Genomic DNA, 11,762 nt, shown 5'->3' on the forward strand with positions numbered 1-11,762 from the left:
AACAGAATAATTGTTTCACAACCATGGATTAAATAATTTTGTTTTATTGAATTAATGAACTCATTGTTTTATTACAAATCAGATAAATACAAATATTGTCTTTCAAATTTTAAAGTCGCTAAGGCACGAGTCCATCCTAAGTGTAGCATGTATCAACAATCATCATATAGCAGCACCTGAAACATGTGTAAAAATAGGTACGTCAGCATAAAAATGCATGTGAGATACATAGGTTTTATATAAAAAAAAATAGGATTCATGACTTGCAGGTTTAAAATAATGTTTTAACAAAATAGTCATGAACTTTAAAAATGTTTTCTTTTATAAATCGTATAATAAGTGATAAGAAAACAAATAAGAAAGATGTATAAATAAATAATTAAGTAAAATGGGTTTGTATATAATATATTGTTTGAAAAACAATATTTTGAGAAATAGGTTCGTAGTATATATAAAAATATACTTTGGTTGTCAAATAATAATATTCGGTAGTATATCGAAAGTATACTTTGGTTTAATTAATAAATATCAAAATATGTTTAGGTTTTATGAATAACATATTAAACTATGTTTTGGTTTATAACTAACATATCAAAATATGCTTTGGTTTTATGAATAACATATTAAACTATGTTTTGGTTTATAACTAACATATCAAAATATGCTTTGGTTTTATGAATAACATATTAAAATATGTTTTGGTTATTAACAAAATATATGTTGGCTTGTACAATATCACATATGAGAGCATATCAAACTATACTTTTGGAAGTATAACTAAATGTACAAAAATGATGTGATTTGGAATTCATTCAGACCTAGTGCATCAAAATACACCTTTGAGACTATAGAAATACCACAAAGGCAATCCCTATTTGGATAAAATATCGGTTTCTGACATTCCATGACAACAGGAATGGGGTGTCAAATCCTATAGCGCTATATCGTACTACCAATCGGTCTGGTGAACATAAAATAAGTACAATTCAACAATTAATTTTATAATCTTTGAAAAATCAGTGTTTAAACCATAAATAATCATTCAGTTTGTCAAAAGATAAGTACTAATATGTATAATCAATTATACTTTGAAATCATGAACATAACAATTAGGTACACATGTTTCACCCCAAAACATTGAAAACAGTAAAAGATGGGACTATGTACTCACTTGAGAGTGCTTAGAAGTCTTGAACAACTACCAAGCAAGCTAGAGGGCTCACGAAATCAAACGGCACCTAATATAGGTAACTAAGTAAATAAACCGGATCTAAATCGGAGTATCGGATAGAATGAGGTTTCATAAACCAAATGAGTGTGGGAACTCATATGATATGGTTTAACAAAGCCTACATACTAAAACGAAACCTAACCTAAGTGCTTACGACCCATTTCGACTCGTTTAGGTAGCTTACGCTATTTTAACGCGTCGTTTGCGTAAAACGTGTTCAGACCGCCTAACTAGTCCTATGACAAGTATTATATGCCTTAACATGTCTAATAATGTTACCTAATCAGTTTAGATATAAAAATTTAGGTTACATATGCTTAAAATGAATTTATGCATAAAAAGGGCATTTTGGTTATTTACCTAAGGCATATAAACTACCTATCATACAACTACTTAAATGAAGTGACCATAAGGTATAACCTCGGAAGGTTATTCCCTATACAACTATGGTCACTAAACATGTTTGGTCGAATCCTAATGATCGACCAAACGGGTCTAGTTCGAAAGTCTAAGCGGTTGTTTAGACCGCTTGACTTACAACTCTACATAAGCACTAAACCTAAAGTGACGAGCTAAACATGTTAAAACATGTTTAATGAAGTTAGAAAACAGGTTTGGTATCAAAACAAACGGTTTTGATACCTAAAAGTAGTTTGGTTACAAAATACGCAAAAATACGCATTTTGGCCGAAACTACGACTCGTCACTACACCTAAATAACGTGGTAATCAGTAGGCATAGTCACAAGGGACTATAACCATCGTGATTACGCTCACGTTATGAAGTTCAAACGAACTTCGTGTTGACCATTGACTGGTCAATGCAGAAAGTCAAACAACTTTCATGCTAAAAACGCATAAAAGAACGAAAGGGGACTTACAAAGGGTCCAAAGAGATTTGATTCCAAGTATTCTCAGGTATGAAGTGAATAATCACTTCAACTTAGAGAAATCTCAGATCAAAAGTGCAGAATTCAAATGAAGGGCATGGGTATTTATAGTTTTAGCACAACCGTTAAGATCGTTTCTCGAAAAACGTGATTCGATCTCAACCGTACATGTGCACCCATGGTTTTGGAATACCATGGGCACTTAAAATGGCCCATAGATTGCTTAGAAAACCATTTGCAACACTCACAAATAGCTGGAACAGGTTGTAACCAGCTGGGAAATGGTTTTTGCAAGTCTGAAACTTTTACGCGGGCCGTGTAAGAGTCAAGGGAAGCTTACGCGGGCTGCCTGAGATCCCAGTTCAGCAAAACAGTTTCATTAATTGCAGTTTTGGTCCCTGCATGCATATAAGCCTCATTTTGACCCATTTAAGGCCCGTTAAGCCATTTTCAAGGCTCTAAAATGATGCCTAAGTATAGGGGACATGAAACATGCTCAAAAATATGTCGGATGTTGGTTCGTTTGGTCGTACGATCACGTTATTCGGTTAATTACGACGAAACACGAACGGACGCGAAAAACGATCAAATTCACGCGACGAATGGAATTTTATCATGGCAATCACTAAAACATAATATTTTAATGATTACATAAATTTTTGGATGTCCGGATGTATTCAGAATGTAAGATATGCGCGAAAATGCAAACTTATGCACTTTTTAACGCTTTTAGTCCCTATTGATCTAGAAAGTTTATTTTTGCACACCAAACACCTCAAAGCCTATTTCTAAGCTATGTAAAGGATATTTAGGGCATATTTAACTTATGATCAAGTTCCGGATGTTCTTTACAGTACGAATCGGCATACTTTCGCAGTTTGTCAAAATTAGTCCCTATAAGCAAATAAACTTGATTTCGACACACCAAACCTTTCAAAACTTATTTGTAAGTTATGTAAAGGTCATTTGAGGTATGTTAAGCCTATGTCACTATTCCGGAGTGTTTGTTGCATTAAACTGGTTATATTTACGCATCAGATTGCGTATAACCTTCCAGAAAGCGATTTAGAGCTCGAAATAGAACAAGAAATTGATATGTGCAAATGATACACGTATTTATACAAATCCCATGTATGAAATACAATATTTCATTGGTTTGGTATTCATATGATGGTTGAAGTGACACAGGTGTCATAGTCGATTCTTTTTCCTACGCGACCGTAATAAAAATACGGATCTAATCATTCAAATTTCACATGACGAAACCCGATTTATGAACGAATGGTTCACAAATCCTTGTTTCGATTATCCGACCCATTAGCTATGTGTGCATATTTTTCATCATTCAATTCTATGGCATACTAGACTTTATTACCCATTACCCGGGCTTGTAAACTTTGGCGTATCAGCACCATTACACGGTTTTACGCTCACAATAGAATTTCATGCTCGTTTTCTCATATTTCAAGCATGCCGCTTTATGCAACTCTTGCAAGTGATTACTAACCGTTTGACCCGATATCATGGGTTCATAAATTTAACTTAGTATATCCAATCCATTGGCGTATTGCTTTCTAACACTAGCATATTATGAGACTTTCAAGTCTCTACATACATCATTGTTTTAAAGGCATAGTTTTGACCCGTTTGATTGTCAAGTGAAAACCTTCACTTTGATGACTACCAAGATTTATTCAAATTGACCCGTTTGATCTATCGAGTGAACTCCGTCACTTTCATGATACATCAAACATCCTTATCACACTACGACATTATTTACAAAACATACTAAACGTTCATTGTAACTAAGTAACGGAACTGATAGTTACGTACCTTTAAAGCACCCCCTTTCAAGCGCGTATCCCCACTGGCTTGTCCACTTGACGATCCGGATTCCTTGCCTAAAGAGTTCAATTCACAACCGTTTTAGAACCCTTTTTATAAGTTTAACGCATAATTTGCCATATAATTCAAACGTGCGTTTTCATCCGATTTTTAACACTTTAATCCTCACTTAGACATTTTAACAAACACCTAACGGGTTTAATTTTTACATAACTAGAATCAAGTTCATAACTTGTTATTTTTGCCAAATTTAATCACACATTTCGATTCCATTATGTTAAGAATGCATACTATTATCAAAATCATCATATAGAAATCAAGTAACATTACTTTTGATAGTCTTAAATCTTGTGTTCATCCTATTTTGTAAAACCCATTAATCCTATGAATGGATTATCATGAATTTCATAATTTGAACATAATTCCTGCAAGTTATCAACTAGGATTCACTCCTAAACTTATTTTCATTACAAGTTTCATCTAAACATCACATAATCAAGCTCTAATTTCAATTTCACAATTTACCAACAATTTGAGATGAATCTAGACGATAAAATTTAGCATACCTTATGATCCCTTCGACGAGGTGGATCACAAATTTGTGCTTAACTTTCGATTTGGAACATATTAGGGCTCTCAATTTGAAGGGATTTGCAAGAACTAGGGTTTGTGGGGGAACCCTGTGTCGCCCCTGTGCTTAGCTCGATCCAGACACACATATAAGTGTATGTTTGGATTTTGTTTATTTGATTTTATAAAATCAAATTTCCAACTTAACACTTTTGGTTCTCCTACTAATGTCAAGTTAGATTTTTAATGTTTTTAACCAAGTTTCTTTGTTATAACTAGACTTATGACTAACTAGGTTATTTATTCCTAGTTTGTTTATTTTCGTTTATTTTATATACTTTATAATTTTAATATAAAGTTTTATATTTTCGAGGTGTTACAAGTCCACCCCCCTTAAAAAGGGTTTCGTCGCCGAAGCCAGAGTACGTACTGAATAGCGTAGGGTAGAGACGTCTCATCTCCTCTTCGGACTTCCATGTGGTATCCGAACCTTTTCTGTGCTCCCATTTGACCTTCACTTGGTCAATTTCTTTGTTTCTCAAACTCTCCACTTTACGATCTAAAATCGCAATCGGCCTCACTACATAGTTGAGACTATTATCCACCTCAATGTCGTCGTAGTGGATATAAGCGGTTTCGTCGGCTAGACATTTCCAGAGATGTGATACGTGGAACGTGCTATGTATCCCACTCAACTCCTTGGGTAGTTCGAGACGGTATGCGACATTACCAACCCGTTCGATGAATTTAAATGTCCCAATAAATCTCGGGCTTAACTTCCCCCTTTTTCTAAACCGAATAACCCCCTTCCACGGAGATACTTTTAGCATAACCTTGTCACCAACTTGAAACCCAATCAGTCTCCTTCTTTTTTCCGCGTATGATTTTTGTCGATCCTGAGCCGCTTTCAAATGGGCTCGGACCAAGTCAATTTTCTCATTCGTGATTCGTACTATATCCTTATGTGCAAGCTCACATGGACCAACCTCATCCCAACATACCGGGGTTCGGCATTTTCTACCGTAAAGCATCTCGTACGGAACCATACCGATGCTTGCATGGTAACTATTATTATATGAAAATTCGACCAGCGGTAGAAAAACATCCCAACTTCCCCCGAAGTCGATAATACATGCCCGTAACATATCTTCCAATGTCTGTATTGTTCTTTCACTCTATTCATCCGTTTGGGGATGGTACGCTGTGCTAATGAACAGTTTAGTTCCCATTTGCTCTTGGAATTCGCGCCAAAAGTTCGAAGTGAACCGGGTATCTCTATCGGACATGATGGATATCGGTACTCCGTTGCGTGCCACTATTTCATTGGTATACACCTCTGACATTTTTTCGGACGTATAAGTCTCACGAATCGGAATGAGGTGAGCACTTTTTGTCAATCTATCCACAACTACCCATATAGCATCGAATCCGCAGTTGGTTCTTGGCAGTTTGGTCAATAGGTCCATTGTGATCTGCTCCCATTTCCAAACTGGGATATCCAACGGTTGCAACTTACTATATGGCTTCTGGTGCTCTGCTTTGACTTGCAGACAGGTCAAGCATTTCTCTACATACTTTACTACATCCCTTTTCATTCTGGGCCACCAATAGTTTTGCTTTAAAACGTTGTACATCTTGGTTGCCCCTGGATGGATAGAGTAACGGGATTTATGGGCTTTATCAAGTAGAAGCGTCTTGACTCCACACGAGTTTGGGACCCATATTCTTGCAACACGAGTCTTCAACCCGTTGTTATCATCTATCAATTCTTTCAATTGGCCAACTATTCTTTCTTTCAACTGATTTTCTTCTTTCATAGCTTCAATTTGGGCCTCTCGGATTTGCTCAAGTAAACCCGAGGTCACAACGAGCTGCATTGATCGTACTCGTATCGGAGCATAGTCTGTCTTTCGGCTCAACGCATCCGCCACTACATTGGCTTTCCCGGGACGGTAATGTATCTCACAATCGAAATCCTTGACTGTTTCCAACCATCGCCTCTGCCTCATGTTTAATTCCTCCTGGTCGAAGAAATATTTCAACCTTTTATGGTTGGTAAAGATAGTGCATTTTACCCCATATAAATAGTGCCTCCTTATTTTTAAGGCAAATACCACTGCCGCCAGTTCGAGATCGTGCGTAGGATATTTCTTTTCATGAAATCTTCAGTTGTCTCGAGGCATAGGTTATAACCTTGCCTCGTTGCATCAAAACGCACCCGAGCCCCGAATGTGACGCATCCGAGTAAACCACCATATCATCAACTCCGTCTGGCAACGTTAATACCGGAGCGTGGGTCAATTTTTCTTTAAGCGTTTGGAACGCTTTTTCTTGATCATCGCCTCATATAAACTTTTCATCCTTACGAGTTAATTTGGTCAACGGCGTAGCAATCTTGGAGAAATCTTGTATGAATCTTCTATAATATCCCGCAAGCCCCAAAAAGCTTCTGATTTCCGAAGGATTCTTCGGAGGATTCCATTTCGCCACCGCTTGTATTTTCGACGGGTCTACTAAGACCCCATTCACACTAATGATGTGCCCGAGAAATTGCACTTCCTGTAACCAGAAGGCATATTTCGAGAATTTGCATATAATTTCTCTCTCCTGAGCGTCTCCAACACTTCACGTAAATGAATCGCGTGTTCCGCTTCATTCTTTGAATATACCAAGATGTCGTCAATGAATACTATCACCGACTTATCCAACATCGGTTTTCAAACCCGGTTCATGAGGTCTATGAAAGCCGCGGGCGCATTGGTCAATCCAAAGGACATCACGAGGAATTCGTAATGTCCGTACCGTGTACGAAAGGCCATCTTCGGTACATCCTCCTCTTTGACCTTCAACTGATGATACCCCGATCTAAGGTCAATCTTGGAGAACCAACTCGCGTCTTGTAGTTGGTCGAATAGGTCATCAATTCTTGGGAGCGGGTATCGATTTTTTACCGTGAGTTTGTTTATGTAACAACTCTCACTATAATTATTATTTATTATGTTAATTGTCCAATAGGAAACCTTAATTGAGAAACCCAAGTGATCCTGCATAAACCCTAAAATTTTCAGAATAATTAGAATCAGGATCAGGGCCCCTAAAACTCAAGGGGGGTAAAACCTAGCTGAAGATTATCTTCACAATTCGTTGTAGAATGAGAAATTCGTTGATTCGCTGACTCACCCAGGCTACAAACACACGAAGCAAACCTATGCTAAAAGTGCACCCGTCGCGACACGCGACAGGACCAGTGTCCCCTGTCGCGACACGCGGGGGAACCAAAATCTCAGTATATGTAGAGGGGGTTGGCACTTAAAATTTTGTGTTAGTTCGATGCTCAAATTCCAATTCTACACTGAGATATACGTAGATTACTACAAACACACACAAACACGAAATGCTGCCGCGATAAACAGGGTAATAACTCGATCGCTATTACGATTCAACGTCCGATCGATTGAAACTATCCAACGAATGTTTAAGTGCTGCTCAAATTGGGTTTATACTTTGTCATTCGTCGTTAATTCGATGGATGTTTAAGTATCGCACTTTGTCATTTTTTGTGAGGGTTTAATCTCGTGAATTGTCGTAAATGCTGTATTAGTTACTAACCTAGTTTCGTGTGCATTGTTATTTAAATTTGGTTAAACAGGCTAATCAGTAGACTAAACTCCGCCCGCATAAATCTGCAATGTGAATCATTCTCTTTTTACCAAACTTGCTTTCAAAATCATATTTGTTTTCAAAGTTATAATTACAGGGATTAAGTCTTTGTAGTCTTCATTACAACCTGGATGTGGGGTTTTGTATACATTACTTGTTAATCCATCACCATTGGACAACGAGATAGCCAAGGGGTGATATGACCATAGTCACAGACACCATTAGACAACGAGATAGCCAATGGGTGGTCGAGTGACAAATACCGTGGGTATATGGTTGACATGTAGAAACATTGTAATCGCTCTTAATACTGTAAATTATAACAATAATATCGTTTTAGACAAAAATGAATGATTCACTCAGTATTTCCCGCTGACAAAACCTTTTTCGAACATGTTTCAGGTGATCTGTTGTGATCCAGGAAAAGTGCCGTGAAGCACTACAAGCTTAAGGAAGTGGCTCAATGACGTGACCGTGTCGTCCCGATCAGTCAAAAACCAAATTAAACCTACGTAGCTAGGGTAAGTCGGGTATCGTATCCACGAAGAGCATGTGGTCAGTATCGCACGACTCGTTCGATTAGTTAGACTATTTACAAATAATGTACAAAGTGATTATGAAGTTTGCTAATATCTATTTGTTTATTTGGTTTGAAAATAAATCGGAGTGAACCGACAATTGGATATTATCTAAATCAACGTGTGATTAACTAAAATTGTAACTAAATTACTAAATGATTAAAACAAGAAATTAGAGACAAGTTCCACACCCGGTTCGATTATTGCAAGACCTAGGGTTCCTACATGTTTTAACTTGATTCAATTGCATATAGTGATTAACGGATTACTATCACGAAGCTTAGGTGCCAATTGCTATCGACGTCAAAGACAACGGACCGTAATGCACTTCGTTACCTCGGACATGTAAATCCTAACCTACGATAAGGCATAAGTGCACAAATTCATTTCGCAAAGTCAAATTTTATAATCATTCGACAATTCACAAATTCAATTCAAATGCACGACAATTATCATAAGTTTCAAATACTAAACAATTTGTCACAAAATCAAATCAAAATACAAATGCATAAACCCTAGAAAATCTTACAACATCTACACCGGGGTGAAACCGAAGAGACTAGCCGCTCATGGTTGGGTGGACGCGATCACCGGCCGACGAACACGAACACGGAGCCATGACCTTGAGTCTTGAGGAGTGGTGGAGGTTAGGGTTTGAAGGTTTGATGGAGAATGGTTAAAGATGATGGAGATGATGATTGTGGAATGGATTAGGGTTCTAGGTTAGAGGTGAATGGTAGGTGGTGTTAGAGATGTGTGGGAATAGGTTGGTGATGTTGGATGATTGGTAGTGATAGAGATGGATTGGGAATGACTCCAAGAAGTGGTTTCAAACTCTATCCCAAGTGTAACTCCCCATTTTCCTAAAATTGACTTTTTCTATAAAAAATCCCGTTTTTACCAATCAGCCAGTGTGCAGCAGAGAATGCGTCAATTTCTGGCCTTTCAAAACCTTATATTTTGATTCGTCTCGTCGAGCTACCCCAAATGCATATATTATAAGCCCCGAAACTCATTTTCTAGCTCGGGATAAGCCAAAATGAAGTTTGGACTGTTTCTGGCGCAGAGTTTAGCTCAGTTTTGCCTCTTTTTGCATTTTCTTCAATTATGTTCCCAAAGCTTCAGTAAATCTCTAAAATGCACCTTAAACCCGTCAATGCCTGCAAAACACAAACCATATCAAAGTAGTGTATTCTACAAAGTAACTTCGTGTAATTAACCGAAATCAAAACCATTAAGCTATGGAATTTTACCAACCCATCACATCCCCACACTTGAGGTAAACATTGTCCTCAATGTGTAGTGTTTAAATGAACGGGTCAAAAATCGAAAAACTTTTACTACTCCCCCATCCCCACACTTGAGGTAAACATTGTCCTCAATGTGTAAGAACTAGAGTTTTTAAAAACGCACAAGGGATGTGACACGACTAACTTCCCCAAAATTTCACCCCGGAAAAATAATATACAATTTACAATCCACTTATTTGCTAACTAAAAAAAATCAAAAGTAAAAAGGGAACGTATGCACCTGATTTTTAGAGCTCATTCCTCGTGTGCTCTTCATCTCTTCAACAAAGCGGTCGTCTCACAAACATAATGTACCTACAAATCTTAACCCTTGTGTAGAAGCATGCTTCTCACAACCATTAAAATTTATTAGCTACCTAGTTCTACCACTTTTATGAAAATATTACCAAGTCATACATTGATTTACTTTGATTTATGTGGAAAATAATTTACAACAATAACAAGCCTAACTCACTTTCGTAGGAATCACGGTTGCATTTAGCTTATGCAACAAGCCCTTTTAAACCTCCCGATAGCTCGGGAGGACGAGAGGTCTCGTGAGGGTTATATAGGGAACACACCCACAAAGTTCATTTAACTAAGAAAAGCAAAAAAAATAAAATAAAATAAAATAAAAATAAAACAAATAATAGTACAAACTCTACAACAATTATACCTGATTTGCCTCTCATGGTGGTCGAAGTGCACATTTTCCTACCGAGTTGCCTACATACGCTCGGTATTTGGCATGCCGAATCCATACTCTTTTTATTATATTCGGCATACGCACTGTACAACTTCGGGGTCGCTTCTTACCAAACCGGCCAATATCTTGCAATACCACCCTTCGAATCCTTATACTGAACCTTCATCCCCAACTTTGTTGGTTGGAGTGATAAGTGTGGGAAAAGGATCGATATGAATGTGGGCTTCTTTTGGTTCTAACCCGTCTTGCGGTGTTATGTCTTCCGCTCGGTTCAAACATTCAGTTTCTTGCTCCGGAAGTTCAGTAACCTCTTCCATCACATCATCATCCACCATTGTACCACTAGCCAACACCTCTTGATCTCGTCTAAGTTGAGCCAATTCTTCGGCGAGTTGACTCACTTTTTTTGCCAAGGCTTCATTAGCTTTATCCTTCGCCTCAAGTTCCTTCTTCAGTTCCATCTTAATCTCTTGATTTGAAATAATGATAGCATTCATGATTGCATCGAGCTTGGAACTTGTTGATACTTGAGGTTCCTCGTATGCCGGTTGAGGGTATTCATAATAATAATCGTCATACTCCTCCTGGTAACTTGGAAAACGTGGCATCTCGGGTTCATAACTATCATAATCCCACTTTGGCTCATAATTGTTGTTGACATTTGACTGATAGTATCCCTTATATGAAGGTGCCTTGTAACCGGACTTTATTTTTTCTTTCCAAAACACTGGATCTTTCCAAAACACTGGGCAATCTTCATGTATATGAATTTTTCCACAACAAGGACATCCGCTTTCTTGCTTTGGTGGTAGAGGTGGTCTAGTGTATGGATAATGTGAGGATGGACCATTGAAATTTTTATGATCCGCCCTCCTATAATCAAACAATCCGCTGAGGTAGTCTTCCCGTTCCTTATTAGCTTGAACTTTTTCGTAGAAAACAGAGCAATCCTCTAAATAGTGCTCTCCGCTTCCACAACACTCACATGGATCAT

Source organism: Helianthus annuus, chromosome 1 (genome assembly GCF_002127325.2).
Source record: "Helianthus annuus cultivar XRQ/B chromosome 1, HanXRQr2.0-SUNRISE, whole genome shotgun sequence".
In the NCBI taxonomy this organism is placed as follows: Eukaryota; Viridiplantae; Streptophyta; class Magnoliopsida; order Asterales; family Asteraceae; genus Helianthus; species Helianthus annuus.